The sequence below is a fragment of the Leptonychotes weddellii genome, chromosome 5, assembly GCF_054177405.1.
Source record: "Leptonychotes weddellii isolate Sample4059 chromosome 5, ASM5417740v2, whole genome shotgun sequence".
NCBI lineage: Eukaryota > Metazoa > Chordata > Mammalia > Carnivora > Phocidae > Leptonychotes > Leptonychotes weddellii.
In genome coordinates this window covers 109,419,337-109,437,573 of record NC_138373.1, presented here as the reverse complement: position 1 = coordinate 109,437,573, position 18,237 = coordinate 109,419,337, and the positions used below count along the sequence as shown (strand labels likewise).

Genomic DNA, 18,237 nt, shown 5'->3' with positions numbered 1-18,237 from the left:
AGCCACTCTGGTAAACAGTATGGAGGTTCCTCAAAAAGTTGAAAATAGAGCTACCATATGACCCAGCAATTGCACTACTGGGTATTTACCCCAAAGATACAAATGTAGTGATCCGAAAGGGTATGTGCACCCCAATGTTTATAGCAGCAATGTCCACAATAGCCAAACTATGGAAAGAGCCAAGATGTCCATCGACAGATGAATGGATAAAGAAGATGTGGTATAGATATACAATGGAATATTATGTAGCCATCAAAAAAAAAAAAGAAATCTTGCCATTTGCAACAATGTGGATGGAACTAGAGGGTATCATGTTAAGCGAAATAAGTCAATCAGAGAAAGACATGTATCATATGATCTCACTGATATGAGGAATTCTTAATCTCAGGAAACAGAGGGTTGCTGGAGTGGAGGGGGGTGGGAGGGATGCGATGGCTGGGTGATAGACATTGGGGAGGGTATGTGCTATGGTGAGCGCTGTGAATTGTGTAAGACTGATGAATCACAGACCTGTACCTCTGAAATAAATAATATATTATATGTTTAAAAAAAAAGATAGTAGGAAGGGGAAAATGAAGGGGGGGAATCGGAGGGGGAGACAAACATGAGAGACTATGGACTCTGAGAAACAAACTGAGGGTTCCAGAGGGGAAGGGGTTGGAGGGATGGGTTAGCCTGGTGATGGGTATTAAAGAGGGCATGTATTGAATGGAGCACTGGGTGATATACACAAACAAATCATGGAACACTACATCAAAACTAATGATGTAATGTATGGTGATTAACATAACATAATAAAATTTTTAAAAAAATAAAAATAAAAATAAAAGAAGAAAGAATTCTGCCTCAAAACTGTAACATAGAAACCCTGCCTGAGTTGCTAGCCTGCTGACAGGCCCTATGAATTTTGGACTCAAGACTGAAACATCAACTCTTACATGAATTTCCAGCCTGCTAGCCTGCTCTGCAGATTTCAGACTTGCCAGCCCCTGTAATTGCATAAGCCAAGTCCTTAAAATTAATCTTTCAGTTTTGTTTTTCTGTAGAACCCTGACTGATACAGAGGACAGAGCATGGAGACACAGAGAATTGTTCTCAAGCCTTAAAACCTAATGGAACTTTTTCTGCTAAGATGCAAACTTGCTTTAGACCAGTGACCCTTTTTCCTTCCAATTTCCCCCTTTTTGAAGAGGAATATCTATTCTATATCTGTCCTTCTGTTTTATCTTGGAAGCAGATGACTCACTTTCTGGGCTTCACAGGTCCACAAATGGAGAGGAATTTTGCCCCTGAGGGCAAATACTCCAACCCTTTAACTGATTTAGATAGCATTTGGACTTAGAATTGACACTAGAATGGTTAAGACTGTGGAGGATATTAGGATTGGGTGGATGTATTTTTTACATGGGAAGGACATAACTTAGGGGAGGATCAGAAGTAGACTGCTATGGGTGGAACTGTGTCCCTCAAAAAAAAAAAAAAATACATTTAAGTCCTAAGCTCCAATATCTCATTATGTGACCTTATTTGGAAATAGGGCCAATGCAGATATAGTTAAGATAAGGTTATGCTGGAGTACGGTGGACTCCTAATCCAGTATGACAGGTATCCTTATAAGAAGACGGCCAGGTGAAGACATAGCAACACAGACAGAATGCCATGTGAAGACAGAGGCATAGATTGGAATCATGCCGCCACAGCCTGGGGCTGTCAGTAGACAGAAGAGGAAAGGACAGGATCGATCCTTTCCTAGAGGCTTCCAAGAAAGCACAGAGGAGTGAAAGCTCTCATTTCAGACCTCAGGTCTCCAGAATTGAGAGAGAATAAATTTCTGTTGTTTTTAGCCACCTACTTTGTGGTACTTTGTTATGGCAGCCCTAGGAAGTGCTCAGTAAGGATTTACAGTCTACCAGGTAAAGTTTTATATAAATTCATATGATTCTCATACTAAACAAGTGAAGGAACACTATTATTATTGTTATAACCCCCATTTATAACTCACTTAACAGAGGCTCTTACAGGTCATGTGATTTACCCATGATTTGCAAAACAACTTACCTGTGATGCTGAGGCTCTAAGCAGTTTTTCCAACACCTACGCTTTACAGCATTGAAAACATTGGTACTCTCTGTTTATCTTTTAGAGAGATCTGGTATGTGTGTGTGCGTGTGTGCATGTGCACATGCATGCACTATCTATAGGTAACTGCCAAAGGGCCTTAGTGGATTTTTCAGCAATTCATGGGAGTACATCTGATAATGGGCTAAAGGAACAGAGACTGACTTTTTGATGGTAACTTGATTTGCATATTTCCAAAGGAAAACTGAGAAGGTGAATATCCAATGGACACAGTGAATGAGAACAGCACCTACATTTTAATATGTGCAAGCCTGGTTCTGAATATCTAATAATAAAAGATGAAGAGAAAAGTCTACTAAAAACATGATAAGAAATCTATACATACTCGACTTTAAAAGAACCACTGTCTTCATTGCCAGGGTCTCAAAACTTAATTTTTTAAATCAGCCTAAGTCAAATAATTGTTTTATCTCTGGATGGCATGCAGATTGCTTCAAAATTTAAATGAAGATAATTCATATTTATCTGCATATTTTTATTTTACTCATTTTTACATTTCTTTAATTAGTGAAACTACAGCCACTTAAACATTGTTATAAATTATGAACATGTAGGCATGGTTTTAGTGTGTATCAAACTGAGTATTGGCAACACTCTCTTCTCTAACCTTGAGAACTTAAATATACCTAAGCAAGTCCATACACAGAAAGAAGGATGAGACTACATGCACTATAATAAATGGACACACAAATTTTAGCAATGCCAAGGGTGAATCTGGAAAATATCACTAGAGAATTATACCTTAAATGCCAGTGCTTATTTAGCTACACCTCCAAATAAAAATGTATTAAGGCATAAATATGATTTCCCATTCAAAAACAGTAGGAACATGACTGATAAACCATTAACTGTATTGTCCCCCAGTAAATAGAGACTTTAGTTTTAGTCCCAGCTCTCCCAAAAGTTGTTACTTTCCCTCTCTGGACTCAGCTCTTCAAGGTTCCTGCTAGCTCCAAATTTCAACCCTAAGATCACTGACTGACATTTAATTGCAGTTCAAAAGAAATGTAAATGGAAAACTACCACAATAAAATTTAGCTTTTAATATTTATTCATCTTTATCACCTGAATCTCAATACAACCTGTAAAACAGGTTTTCTTGGCCTGGAATACTTGCTGAAATAAGATAACAATGGCCAGACACTCTGGAAAAAAAACAGGACTCTAAATAAATTCTTCTAATTTGTGCTCTAGGGACTTAAGCAATATCTCTCTTTATCTTGGGAACTCAATGCAGAATATGATTACTCTGTAAATGTATAGAGTAAATAATTTTATTTTTAGAAAAGCTTTGAAAACTGTAAAATTTAGTAAGCAATGTCTTTAATTACATCTCAACTACACAGACAGCATCACCCGCAATGTAACTGTCAATAACTTCTTATCTTGCCATAACATAATCCCAAACATTTGAGGAACAAATTACCTAAGCCCCATAAAAAAATCAATTTTTTTTACAAGTTTTTCAGCAAAGTACACACAGACATTTATAAAACACAATGATTTAAAATAAGAAAAATTAGATTATCTTTGACATTGTTATATAACATCAAATAAAAATGAAATTTTAGTGATTAAAGACTGTTATTTTCAAAATGTCAGTCATAAGCAAATTTTAAAATCTTCCTTACTAATGAAGACTTGGCAGGCTATATAATATACCATATTATTTTAAGTAATTATGATTAATACATCTTTCAGCCAAGAGGTTTAAGAATGACAAGTTAGTTTTAGAAAAACATTTAAAAATCCTGTTTTCCTAAAGCAAGCACAGAATACCTCATTAGCCTTAACTCCTTAAAACTCAAAAAGCAAAATCTTTAGAGAAGGACTAGTCAACATTTATAGTTTTTCATTGTTCTTTCATTAAGCCTAGAACATGTAATTAGTTGGTATTAAAGAAGTGAAAAAAAAATCCACATGTCTATAATCTAAAGAATAGCCTAACATGGGTACAATTTGTATAATTTAAAAGTTACCTGAATAGAGAACAGTTTTCCACTTTTCTCAGGGCTCAGAGCTGAGAACAGAGGCAACGGATCATTAACTTTTAGCCAGAAGCAAACGTGCACACATACCTCAAGAGACTCTGTGCTTTTCCCTTCCCTCTCTCTTCTCTCAAATAGGGGAAAGGTAGCCCTCTCTTTTCTTGAAGAACATGCTTTGACAGGCACAGTGAGTTCATACTTTTCACTGGGTAAAGTTAACTTGGCTTAAATTATATCCTGGGTCAAAGAAGGTAACCAAGTCTGTCAATTTGAACTGCTAAATTTAATCTTCTAATTCTTTTTCTCTGAGTTGATATCATGTAAAATACACATTTTCAAGTGTATTTACCACCATGTGATTTCATATTATGTCTGGAACACACTGCAAAAGTCCTATAATATATAAATTAATGTGCCAGTGAATCTTCACTGAGTCTAGGACTAGATAATTCAGTAAGGTATGAGCAATAATAAAGAGGCCAAGGTCAGGGGCATCTGGGTGGCTCAGTCAGTTAAGTGTCTACCTTCTGCTTAGGTCATGATCCTGGAGTCCTGGGATCAAGCCCTGGGAGCCCCGGATGGAGCCCTGTGGCGGACTTCCTGCTCAGCGGGAAGTCTGCTTGTCCCTCTCCCTCTACCCTCCCCCCTAGCCATCCCCCTCCCTGCTCATGCTCACTCATGTGTGAGCTCTCTCCCTCTCAAATAAATAAAATCTCTTAAAAAGGAAAGAGAGGCCAAGGTCATGTGTTGAATTCCTCGAGGAGCAGGTACCTTCCTTTTGTTGCCTAATTATAAATCACACTATTTGACCAGCCATTCTGTAAATGCATCATGCCCTCTGTCAGAAAGGGTGACACTCTTACTGAACTAAGAGTGTGACAGTGATTCTGATGGTGGGTCAGTGTTGCCATCTTTGTATTTGAAGAAATATACTAACCTTTAGAGAAATGAAGAGCTATCATTTACTGGGTGTTTTTCATATGCTAGGTAGTATTTTACCAAATAATTTATATCCACAACCTCATTCTCTAAACCATGTAATATAGACATTATGATACATACTTATGAGGACATTGAAGCTCACAGTTTTGATTACTCCTATATAAGGCCATTTGGCTGATAAATAATGGGTCCTGGATTCCAATTTTAGTTTGGATCCAAATCCTCTCCACCGAATAGGAGGCCATCCTTCCTATCCATGGTCAGTAGGTGAGGGGAATTTGATTCCCCATGTAAAAGATTTCAATATTGAGACCTAGGCACTAAGCGATAGCTAGCTGTAAAATATGCTGCCCAAATATTTTAATTATTTAGTTAGTTAGTTTATTTTAAGTAGGCTTCACACCTAGCATGGAGCCCAACATGGAGCTTGAACTGAGAACCCTGAGATCAAGACCTGAGCTGAGATCAAGACCTGAGCTAATATCAGGAGTCCATTGCTTAACTGACTGAATCAACCAGGAGCCACCCAAATATTTTATTAGGCTGATTTTCTAAATGCATATACTGGTTACAATAACCAAGTAATAACATAAATAGTTTCTGGACCGGGGCGCCTGGGTGGCTCAGTCGTTAAGCGTCTGCCTTCGGCTCGGGTCATGATCCCAGGGTCCTGGGATCCAGCCCCGCATCGGGCTCCCTGCTCGGCGGGAAGCCTGCTTCTCCCTCTGCCACTCCCCCTGCTTGTTTTCCCTCTCTCGCTGTGTCTCTCTCTGTCAAATAAATAAATAAAATCTTAAAAAAAAAAAATAGTTTCCAGGGGCGCCTGGGTGGCTCAGTCGTTAAGTGTCTGCCTTCGGCTCAGGTCATGATCCCAGGGTCCTGGGATCGAGCCCCGCATCGGGCTCCCTGCTCGGCGGGAGGCCTGCTTCTCCCTCTCCCACTCCCCCTGCTTGTGTTCCCTCTCTCGCTGTGTCTCTCTCTGTCAAATAAATAAAATCTTTAAAAAAAAAAAATAGTTTCTGGACATTTCCTCTAATTTATTTAATGAAATAAAGCAGATGTCTTTACATAATATGACATGTGGTATTTTTCTCTCTTCTTTATCAAAGCTAAATTCAAAAAATAAAATAAAATAGTTAAGAAATTTTGCCTAATACAATATTAGATAAACAGTGAAGCTGTAATACACTGAACAAATTATACTATAGATTTCACAATTATGTAGTATATCTGATGATCAAAGCAGAGAACATCTTTACTGACAACTCTTCAAATACCTTCATTCCAACACAGCAGTGTTTAGAAGCTAGCAAACGTTCAATTATATTTATTTGGGGTAAAATTACCTGATGTGATATAGGTGATTAATCAATTAATAATAACTTCATTTTGTACTCTATAGATATACCTCAAAGTAGATTATTTTTCAAAGCAGTGGAAGAATAAAATTTCAACAAAATCATGTGCTTTATCAACAGCTTTTATACATAGCAAATATGACAATAAGACTCAATTTTATGCAAAGAAATGATTATTAACTTTAAGTAAGCATGCTGTTAATTATACTGAGAATGCTACATTTAAAAAGCTCTTAAATGTATAATTAATATTTTCCACTTAGTATTATTTCTAAAGTTAAACAAAATGAGAAACACAAACATATATCTAAGTTTGATATGTAAAAATTATGTCATCAAGAAAGTAACATAAGGTCTAGAAAGATTAGAATTGGAAGGAGGCTGTACAATATATTTTGTACTTATTTTGTATGATTTTGCTTATTGTTATCACAATATTAAATCCTTGAAAAATTACAATCCAAGTGATAGAACCCATGGTGTGTTAACTTAATAGAGTCCGTTGGAAAAATTTAAAGAGCTCTTAATTATAAATAATATATTTGCTTTCTCAATGTAGACTTTATTTTTCTTCATATAAGATATTTCTCCTAAATTATTTTATCATCTCAAATATGCATTTTTAGCACATCTACCAAAAAGTCAAAATTACTTAATTTAAATTAGTGTTTGCTGAAGTAGAAAAAATGGCAAATATAACTAATAGGCTTTAATATGCAACTTTGGACACCTAAGTAATCACAGTATAACATTCAACAATTTGACTCTTTTTTTAAATGAGAAATGTATCTTGGTTAAAGCACAGAGAAATCATGTTATTAAAGCTGAACAACTAAGTTCTGTGGGGTGTGAGGTAAATACAGACAGTCGTGTTTGCTACATAAACCTTTGAGAAAAGAAAAGCCTCATGCAAAACAGACTTGTTCATCATTAGCCCTGGGGATAAAAACGGCTGAAGGTGACTAACCTTTGCCAAGGTTACAAATTCTCAAGAGCAATTTCAAAAGTATGATAATGTGAGACTTTTTTTTTTTTAATTCCAGTTTCTAGAATTCTTCAATAATGTGGGGACAGTAGAGAGAGGAAATATATTCTCAGGGGAAAACCTTGATGAATAGCATGTGTGCTCTCGGAACAGGTTATTAATTCTGCATTTGAAACATGACAATAAGTTCTTGGCAATGAATTTATTTATAGCATTATTCCCAAGTTCCATGCAGCATTTGTACATTTCCCTTGTGAGATTTTGATGTTTTGTGTATTATGACTAAGGAATGAAAACTGAATTAATGTGGAAAGCCCAAGTTTGTCATCTGAATAAAATGTGCAAGAAATTCCACAGAGCTGAAAGTTCGGGTATATACTTAGGGTGAGAAAAGCAGAGAGCTAGTCAAAAGGAAAAAAAAAAAAAATCAAATACCTCCCAAACATGATGGGAATCATTTAATGGATTGCTTTTCTCATCTGAATAAAACTTTTTTTCTTCTTTTTTTCCTGGAAAGAGTAGCATAACCTGAACACTCATTTTGCACAACTGATTGTGATCCTATTATTTTCTGAATTCCAGAATTATAACAGAGTTAAAAGAGCACATAACAGAAGAAAACAACCCTGAGTTAATTATCCCGCAGAGTTACAATGTAAAAAGGAATCTTTTTTTTTAACCTTGATATGCATAAAAGGGAAAAAGTCTTCAGTTAAATTTGCTTTCACAGAATAATCCCTTTAAGGTTTCAACATGCTGCAGGAAAATATAATGGAAGCAACGTGGTCCTAAACACAAAATAGACAAGTATTCTACCATTTCAACAAACTTCCCCCTTTTTGTTGACAAGAGTGGCTCACTAGTTGAACAGAAGTATTGGAAGAGTGATTTGTGTACATGGAAACATTTAAGACCCTTCCTTCTTTGACTGTCATCCAGTCAATAGAAGATCCTACCATATTCAGCCAATCTAGGAAACATGTTCAGAGAAAGAGTGCTTTAAAAATACCTTTCGAGTCCCTGCCCTTCGATTCCACTCAGCTCTCTGCCATTCCCCTCAGTATGCACTGGGATCTCACAGCTTTCTATTAAATATCCCAGCATCCTGCCAGGGACTCAGCTCAAAGTCTCAGAGTCAGCAACAGTGTCTCTCTTTCTCTATCTGCCTCAAGGACTTAAGTCTATCTCCTTTTCTTCTTTCCCACAAGAACCATTTAATTTCAATAAATTTGGTAGCTTTCCTATTGTTATCCCAGCATCCAATCTACTTGACTAAAGCCTCAATAACTTTGTCTAAATTATACAGCTAATATAAGCTCAGACCATGGCACACTCCTAGTCAAAACCAGTCAGTAACTTCCTGCCTCCCCTTACCAACACTGACACACCACAGCCATCTATATGTGTGCATACACACACACACACACATACACGCACACACATGTGCACACACACGAATACCAGGGGACAGGTTATAAAATAATATGATCAAGTGTGTAGTTTCCATCTATCACTATAGCCAATAATACTAACATTGGTGTTTTAATTGTGCTCTGGCTTTTCACTGCCATTAGTAAATTAGAAGCCATTAATTCTCTTGGTTTTAAAAATACTACAGAGACATTAGACATTAACAAGATACAAATAAATGGAGTTTAAGGCAACACTCCATCTACTGGCCCTGTCATACCTCACCAGGTATGAGATTCTTCCACACCTCAAAATAAGTTTATATCTTTACTAAAAGTTAATAAAAACCTTAAAATTTCTGAGTTATTTTATTTCATTTCTAAAAAGATTTTATTTTTAAGTAATCTCTACACCCAGCATGGGGCTCGAACTCAGAACCCTGAGATCAAGAGTCACGTGCTCTACTGAGTCAGCCATGCGCCCCTTAAATTATTTTAAATGGAAGTATAAAACCTTCAAATGTTGATGCAATGGCATATAGATAAGAAAAGTAGAATGGCTATGACCAAAAAGACCAGAAATAAATGCTGGAGAGGATGTGGAGAAAAGGGAACCCTGGTGCACTGCTGGTCGGGATGGAAAGTGATGCAGCCACTACAGAAAACATTACAGGGGTTCCTCTAAAATTAAAAACAGAACTACCATGTGATTCAGTAGTCCCACTCCTATGCATATATATACCCGAAGATATCACTATCTTGAGGAGACATCTGTGCTCTTACATTCGCTGCAGCATTATTCACGATAGCCGAAATACGGAAACAACATAAGTGTCCATCGATGGAAGAATGGAAAAAAAAATATATGATATGCCCATGTGCGTATCGGCACACACACACACACACACCATAAAACAGATTGAAATTCAGGCTTTTATGACAACATGGATGGACCTTAAGGACATTATGCTAAGTGAAGTAAGTCAGACAAAGAAAGACAAATAGGTATCATCTCATGTATATGTAGAATCGAAAAACATCAAACTCATAGAGACAGTAGGATGGTGGAGGGCTGAGGAGTAGGGAAAATGAGGAGATGGTGATCGAATGGTACAAAGTTTCAGTTATAAGATGAAAACATTTGGGGGATGTGAGGACAGCATGGTGACTATAGTTAACAATGCCATGCTGAACATTTGAAAGTTGCTAGGAGAGTAGAGTTGTAATTGTTCTCACCATAACAAAAACTGATAATTATGATAATTATATAAGGCATGTTAATCAACCTTATTGTGATAATAACTTCACAATATATATCTGTATCAAATCATCACATTGTACACCTTATACGATGTTCCGTGTCATCTATATCCCAAGAGAGCTCAGAAATAAAGAAAAGTAATGTGAAGTCATATGGTAAAGACAGTTTATAGGAGTTATAACCACTTCCTAGGACTTAATAAAAATCACATGGCTCCAATTTTTTTATTCCTCTCTGGTTTCCCTGTGTGGCCTCGACTTTCCTGGTGTCCCTCTGAGCAGCAGACAGGGACCTTATTTGCCTTTGGCTGGCCTTGTGAGACAGGCCCCAGCCTACTCACTAGCTTTCATCTGTCTGGGGAACCAGCTATTTCCATTTCCTACCAGGGTGCAGCACAACTCCTTGCTGTTCTTCTCTACACTATTTTAAAGGATTCTTTAAAAATAAGTGTTTGATTTAGTGTTAGAAAGTTTGGGTTCAGACATACACTCTATTTCCTACCTTGAACAAATTACCTAACTTCTCTGAGTCTCAGGCTTCTCACCTACCTACTGCTTTCCTATTTCCTTATGGAGATACTCCTGGTAAAATAACACTTCAGTTCATTCCCCATGTGATGGCTGAATTTAGAAGAAGAAAAAAAAACTAAGCAAGCTTAGTACAGACATTTCTGGGCTCTCTCTTAACCGTATGTGCCTTCCTACAGAGGAGAGAAATTCTGGTTTGGTCTATACCATGTGATAATTTTACTAGCCCAAGTTCTGTTCCTACAAAGGAAATGCTATGTCTTGGAAATAAGTTTAACTGGAAACCCCATTTGATGACATACCCAAGCCACATTCTCTAGTTTAGCATCATTTTTAAGAATTAAATAAATGAGTCGAAAGGAGTAGATGAATCTATTTCTTCCCTTGCGTTAATTAATCAATTTAGCCAACATTTGGTGAGCAGCTAGCATATGAAAGCTATTGTGTTATGAAGAGTAAGGTAAGTAAGACAAATTCTCTTTTCTCAAATAGTCACTCTTCCATGATGGAAGACAGATTAATATACAGTTAGCAAGTCTGAATTATTAAAGCTTAAATAGAGATAGAAACTCTTATTAGAGTTGTCATATACTATAGTTCTTGTATAATTTAACTCATTGCTACATACATTCACATACACTAAAGATAAGAACCAAAATCGTCTACCTACTCAAGGCATCTGCCATAACATCAGAAAGCTGTTAAGAAATGTTAGGATTTGATAATCAGAACAGTATCATAGAAATGTATTCCCCTGTATCTGAAACCAATAGATTCATTATTAACTAGATTTTCCATGGACACATTAGCAAATGTGACTGAGTTGCTCATAGCAGGAACTCCCAATTTATTATTTCTGGACCATAACATGAATGGAGAAGACTAAATAATTTAAAATTTTCCCTAAGTTTAAGACACTGCCAAGAAAATATAAATCTGGCCAATTCTGCCTGAAAGAAAAGCCCAATTATTGGTCATCACCATTGACATCAATCCACAGAAGCCACAGTTTGTATAAAGGAAATGAGGAGACAGTAAGTGACTTAGGGGAACTTCTAATAGGGAGAATATTGTCAGGCACGCTCAGTTTACCTCCCTACTGATTTCTTGATGTGTTTTCAAGGTAGAAAGGCATACAGAAGTAAAGAAAACATGACAAGGTATTTGGTATGTAATTTACTTGAAACCTTCCATTCACTCATTCATTCCAGTGATAATTTGTTCTTTTCTGCCACCCCCTGTCAACTGCTGGATTAAAGTTAAAGCTGAGGCAAGAAAGAGTGATATCCTTTGTAGTTTCAGGGTTCAAAAGTTTCTCTGAGGCCACACAATGATCTACCTATTTCCACACAGTTGAGTGCCTTGCGGACAGCCCCTCCTAATTTTCTGTGATTTTTTTTAGCTATAGCCAGGCAAATGAGATGCCACTTAGTGAAGTGTGGGAGGAATGAGGCTGTAAAATAGAGGTTGAAAGAACTGACTAAAGGGTACCACTAAGATGTCAAATATATTTGAAGAAAAATAGAAATATTTAACTAAAAGCACACAATGTGAGCCTCGGTGTCTGTTTCTAAACCATATACTTAATTGGCCTGTGATTATAATTTTTAAGTATCCAATTGCTAGAGAAAACCTAGGGAGTTAAAAAAACAACAACAAGCAGAGATAAGTTATTCCGTAAGACCAATGCATGATCACAAACTATTTAAGAAATCACAGCATGTTCCTACCAGCCTTTGTGTGTAGGTAGCCAGACCAAGAGACCAGATCTCACATCCAGCCTAACTTCACCACTAGGACTCTACTATTTCAGGTACCACTGGTTCTTCCCCACCACACGAGGAAAGCCTTGAATAGACTTCATTCATCTGTTGACATTCAGAGGTACATGACACGTGTTGGCTGAATTAATTAATATATCGTGCCTTGGAATATAGCTACTATGGCCAAAGTCAAAAGGCTGACCTAATATATGCTATCAGGCCCAAAGAAGACCCACAACACCACTGCCAGACACAGAGAATGTCACATTGACAGAAGTAGCAATTTCTATCCATCCACTTCTGAGGCTCCTCTCTTAATGGAATGTCTTTGAAAATTCAACATTCAGACTAGCTGTTTCTCACTTGCAAAGTATTTTTTTTAATCTAAGACCTCTTTTTACAGGGTGCTGCATACTTTTCCTAGAACCAAGAAACGTGCATGCTTAAACAGTGACATCCAAACAAACCTAAAGACTTAAAATATGACAGGTAAAATAGAAATACAAATGAATAAAATGAAGTGAATTATTTTAGAATATGCAAAATTTGCTCCATCCACATGTTAGTGATAATGAGAACAGACAAGGAAGAGAGTTACTTAAAAGTACAAGAGATTTTAAAAATTACCTTAAATAGCAAGTTACGAAGTTGACAGAATTTAGTTGCATTAAAATGCCTCTACCCCAAAGGCATTCACCCTAAAGTTTTGGACAGTTTCCTTACTATACCTGAAAACAAAGTATGACTCTAGAGAGTACAATATTCAAGGAATAAAAGTAATAATAATAATAGCAGCTAATACTTATACAGACCCTGCTGTGGGCCAAGTACCCTTCCAAGTACTTAACATAAATTAACACAGTTAATTCTCACAGCAGCCCAATGAAGAAGATGCTTTTTACTCTTCTCATTTCACAGATGAAAAACATGATGCTTAGGCAGATTATAATTAGTAAGAATCAGGGCCAGGATTTGAACTCATCTACTCAGGATCCATAATCTGTGCATTTAACTAATAAGAAACACACAGGGATAGCCAGTCCCCTTAATAAACCATGTATCCCAAAGGACCCATATGATGTATTATAACCTACCTCAATGATTAGATGCTCAGTATGGACAAAACTTAACAAATCAAAGGAGCAAATCCCTCATGATTGACCTAATGTCCCCCTGGCATTAACTCACTCTACTCTCAGGCTTCCCCTATAGTTGCAGCATCAGCCTATATTAGTTTTTTATTGCTACTGTAATAAACAACCACAAACTTAGTGGCATCAAACAACACAAATTTATTTATCTTATAGCTCTGGAGGTCAGAAGTCTCCCTGGGCTAAAATCAAGGTGTCAGTGGGAGGCCAAGGGGAGAATCTGTTTCCCTGCATTTTCCAGCTTCCAGAAGTCACCCTATTCCATGGCCTGTGGCTACATTCCTTCATCTCCAAACCAGCAATGCCACCTGAAGTCCTTTTCATGCTGCCATTTCTCCTTCACTTATCAAGCCCCTGGTGATTACACTGGGTCCATGCATATAATCAAGGATAAGCTCAGGGTCATCTGATTAGCACCCTAACTTCTCCCTCACCAAGTAACATATTCATAGGGTGTGAGGATTAGGATGTGGGAGCCATGATTCTGCCTACCACGTGGACAAACTATGATTTGTTCATGAACTTGAGGTAGAAGACCATACAGTTGGTCTAGGAACTGTTCATGATAAACAGCTGACACAGTTGTAAATTTATCACACTCCTCTAACAATACAGCTAAAAATAGCTAGCAACTCAAATCCAAAAGGAAATTTGGCCAATTAAATATAATTCTGAAAAGAGTTACTGGTAATAAGAACATCTGATTTCAAATTATCTCTCTTAAAATATCATGAGTCTTGGGGCACCTGGGTGGCTCAGTCATTAAGCGTCTGCCTTTGGCTCAGGTCATGATCCCAGGGTCCTGGGATCGAGCCCCACATCGGGCTCCCTGCTCTGCAGGAAGCCTGCTTCTCCCTCTCCCACTCCCCCTGCTTGTGTTCCTTCTCTCGCTGTTTCTCCGTCAAATAAATAAATAAAATCTTTAAAAAAAAATTTATAAGTCTTGATTCAGTGTTGAGCATCAGTTTTCTCATGCACACAGTGGGGTAATAACACCTGACCTACTCTACACCAGGATTGTATTGAGAATCAAATTAGATTAAACCATGAGTGTGGAAACTCTTTGTAGGAAAGCCTTATACAAATTAAATATAAGAAACCCAATATCATTATTTTTGTTCAAATTATAGTTATTTTTTAAATGGTCTCAAAAATAAATAATAAAGGTATATACCTATGATGTGGGAAACAAAAGCAGAAGGAAATGTAGATAAAATTAAATGTCCTTATAATCTGCATCCCATTGACAAACACTTGAGGCACCAGAGTATAATGTTCCTCCAGGAAGCTCCTACCTGTCTTAATGTTAATGCCTTGCTAGAGGAAAAAACAATCTTAGTTTGACAATAGCAAGCCCTCCTACGTCCCTGAGTCTTCTTTAGCATATGAAAATCCTTTTGGAACTTCCTTTATCTTTATTTACCCCAACCCCAAAGTATATAATCAGTTACTCCTCATAATCCTAGGGCAGCATCTCTTTCTGCCCATGGGTCCTGTACCTGTGCTTTAATAAAACCCACCATTTTGGGATGCCTGGGTGGCTCAGTCGGTTAAGCATCTGCCTTCGGCTCAGTTCATGATCCAGGGTCCTGGGATGGAGTCCCACATCAGGCTCCTTGCTCAGCGGGGAGCCTGCTTCTCCCTCTGCCTGCCATCCCCCTGCTTGTGCACGTGCTCTCTCTCTCTCTTTCTATCTCTAGCAAATAAAAAAAATCTTTAATAAAACCACCATTTTGCACCAAAGGCATCTCAAGAATTCTTTCTTGGGCATTGGCTCCGGACCCCACCAAACCTTACCAAAAAACATGCAAAAACTATATCACCTATAGTCTCCACATTTATTTTAAAACCAGCATTCACATTAGTAATAGTAGCATAATTCTTATTATTATTGAAATTTATCATTTATTACCTTTAAAATACTCTTCTGACGGAAGAAAAGTTTATATCCAGCTCTCTTTTATACACAGAGAAACTGAAGCTTCATCTCTTGACTGAGATCACACAGAATATGGAGTCATAGAAGGACTAAAGGCTATTAGTGCCAACTCTAAAATCCATTCTATTTTTATTTTTATTTTTTATTTTTTTTTTAATTTTTTATTTATTTATTTTAGAGAGAGAGTGAGAGCACAAGAAGGGGGAGCCGGAGAGGGAGAAGCAGACTCCCTGCTGAGCAGGGAGCCCGATGCGGGACTCGATCCCGGGACTCCAGGATCATGACCTGAGCCGAAAGCAGTCGCTTAACCAACTGAGCCACCCAGGCGCCCCTAAAATCCATTCTATTTTTAAAAACAGATTTAAACACCAGCCAAGTCAATATTCCCATTCACATTAACATCCACCAATTCCGCAAGCAGCATGACTTGGCATAACTAGACACACTGGGGGTGCTCACAAGTACCGTCGGCACTGAGTCCTAGAGTCCTTTGGTTTCCAAGATTCCCATGTCTAAGTTTTCACAAGAAAGCACCACATCTGACAGTGACTCCCAAAAGAACCTGAGAATAACCATCTAAATACTGAGACTCATGTTTAAAAAAAGGAAAAAGATATCCAACTCCATCTCTGAAAGTCTTAGCATGTAGCATTCTATTGCACTGGCTGAAACTGGTGTTTGCCTTCTCTAAATTTCCGAGGTTTTATTTAAAGGCCCTCTGTAGATATGGACGGATTTATTAAATTACTTCACATCACCACAAATCCTACATCGAAACTGTAGTGCCCGCCTTTGTGCCCTGCCTTTGCATTTTCTGCCTTAAGTCTTGTTTCCCAAAGTGCTAAGGAGTTCCTACAAAAACTTCAAAGATATTCACTTCAATCCAATGTATTCGGGATTTCAAAACAATAACCTGTTTTTAACTTTGGGGAGACTTTTCCCTCTACTTTTAGTAGGATAATGTATCAGTGTATGTATATGTCTGTTTATAAAGCAATAATTTGAAATTATTACATAAATACATTAAAATTCTATTTACATTAAATTTATTAATTTAAAAAATTAAAGCAGGAGTAAGATTTCTAAGCTCTAACAATAAACTAAGAACACTTTAAAAAGATCATCAAAATTTTTTAAAGATTATTTAAATATACTTCACTGAGCAAAGACTAAGAGGAAAGAATAGAGGAAATACAGTGTCATTTGGATAGCACTGGTATTGTTACCTCATTTCACCAGAGAACTTCGACATTGTAGTCTAAAATGGAAGGAATTTGAGACTGGCAGTCAATTTGCTTATTGTGTTAAGTTCCAAGACTATAATAAGCAGACTACGGACATGTAATTTTCTCCTTTAGTAAATATCACATGAAAACTTGTCAGTTCTACCTGCAAAGAATTTCCTTGCAGTGACAATTAAATCCATTTGAACTCAGAATCAACATTAGAATACATTTTATAAAATTACTAGCATTATCATATCACAATAAGTAAAATTTATATGATAAAGTTAACATATCTAAGGACATAACATCCTACTACAGTTAATTTTCTTTCTGGCTTCAGTGACTACCACTGGAGTATATAATTTTGAATTCATTTCATTTATAGATACAATAATATATTGGTACTATTTGCTACAATCCACTTTTGTCTGCAATAATTACATTCCTTATCCCATGCCTAAAAAAGCAACTTCTCTTATATTTTGATTCTCACATGAGATAAAATAATGCCACTCATATTTGAGAATGATGAGATAAGGAAGGTTTTTTTCTTTTCTTTGTGTCTCAACTATAAACCTATTAAAATAATATGAGTTTAGCGGCGCCTGAGTGGGTCAGTCAGTTATGTGTCAGACTCTTGATTTTGGCTTAGGTCATAATCTCAGGGTTGTAACCCTCCCCCCTCCCAAAAAAAAGAATGTGTTTAGAAATTCTCTGATTTTTCTCTAGAACATTAGAATATCAGAGTTAATTTTAATTTACAGTATTTTGATAGGCAAAAATAGGGCAGTAAAAGTTTTCTCATTTGCTTTAATGTGCACCTTTTTTTTAACAGAAACAAACCTTAAAAGTATGTGTTTGTGGCTGATATGCAAAAAACAAAAGGACTAATTGGACAGTTATATGATCATATCCATTAACTATTTTTTTAAAGAGAGGTAGTTAAAATGAAATAAAACATTATCTATTTGTTTTGGCATGCCTTTTGACCTCCTGAGTAATCACCTTGTACAAAGTTATGAAATAAGACCTTCTGAAACATGCAAGTCTATATCACAGATAAGTTTTACAAAGACTTTTACTAATTGGAAAAAAAAAAAAACTTATTTTATAGTCCCCTGAATATAAAACCAATACCAAATGCTTAGGTGTACTTCATGTCTAGAAGCCAAGAAAAATTCCTTGATCAATTATGCTGAAAATCAACACAAATCAGAAGAGGAAGCAAAGAAAACAACAAACACAGGAATCTCTAAGCTTTGGAAGGTGATGTTAATGTCCAATCTCTTATCCAATTATCAGATAGGAAAAAATAGGGTATTTTTAATTCTGCAACTTCAGAGACCATTACTTAGGTGATTTAAATGGCCATACCTTTTAGGAAGAACCAGCAGCTATTTCGATATTGCTATTTTAATACTCCGTGGTGTCCTAAAGTTCAATGTCTGGTGTATGGTCATCTCATAATTAATTGACAGGAATTTTCATTGCAACTAAAATGCATTACCCAAGGTTCATGGTCTTTTCTAACTTGTGAAAAAAATTAAGA

The 18,237-nt window shown here is 36.7% G+C and overlaps 1 protein-coding gene across 6 annotated transcripts in view; it reads right to left on the bottom strand.

Annotated features, from left to right (window-relative positions):
• SLC16A7 (solute carrier family 16 member 7) overlaps positions 1–18,237 on the bottom strand; it is a 155,484-nt gene that overhangs the window by 92,526 nt on the left and 44,721 nt on the right. Inside the window, exon 1 of one of the 6 annotated variants that reach the window (XM_081821975.1) lies at positions 4,119–4,173. The exons of 4 other annotated variants lie outside the window; for them this stretch is intronic. The gene's annotated coding sequence lies outside the window, so the exon portion shown is untranslated. Of the gene's footprint in view, positions 1–4,118; positions 4,174–18,237 lie in introns of those variants that run through there. One more of the 6 variants, XM_081821974.1, reaches the window with a different exon arrangement.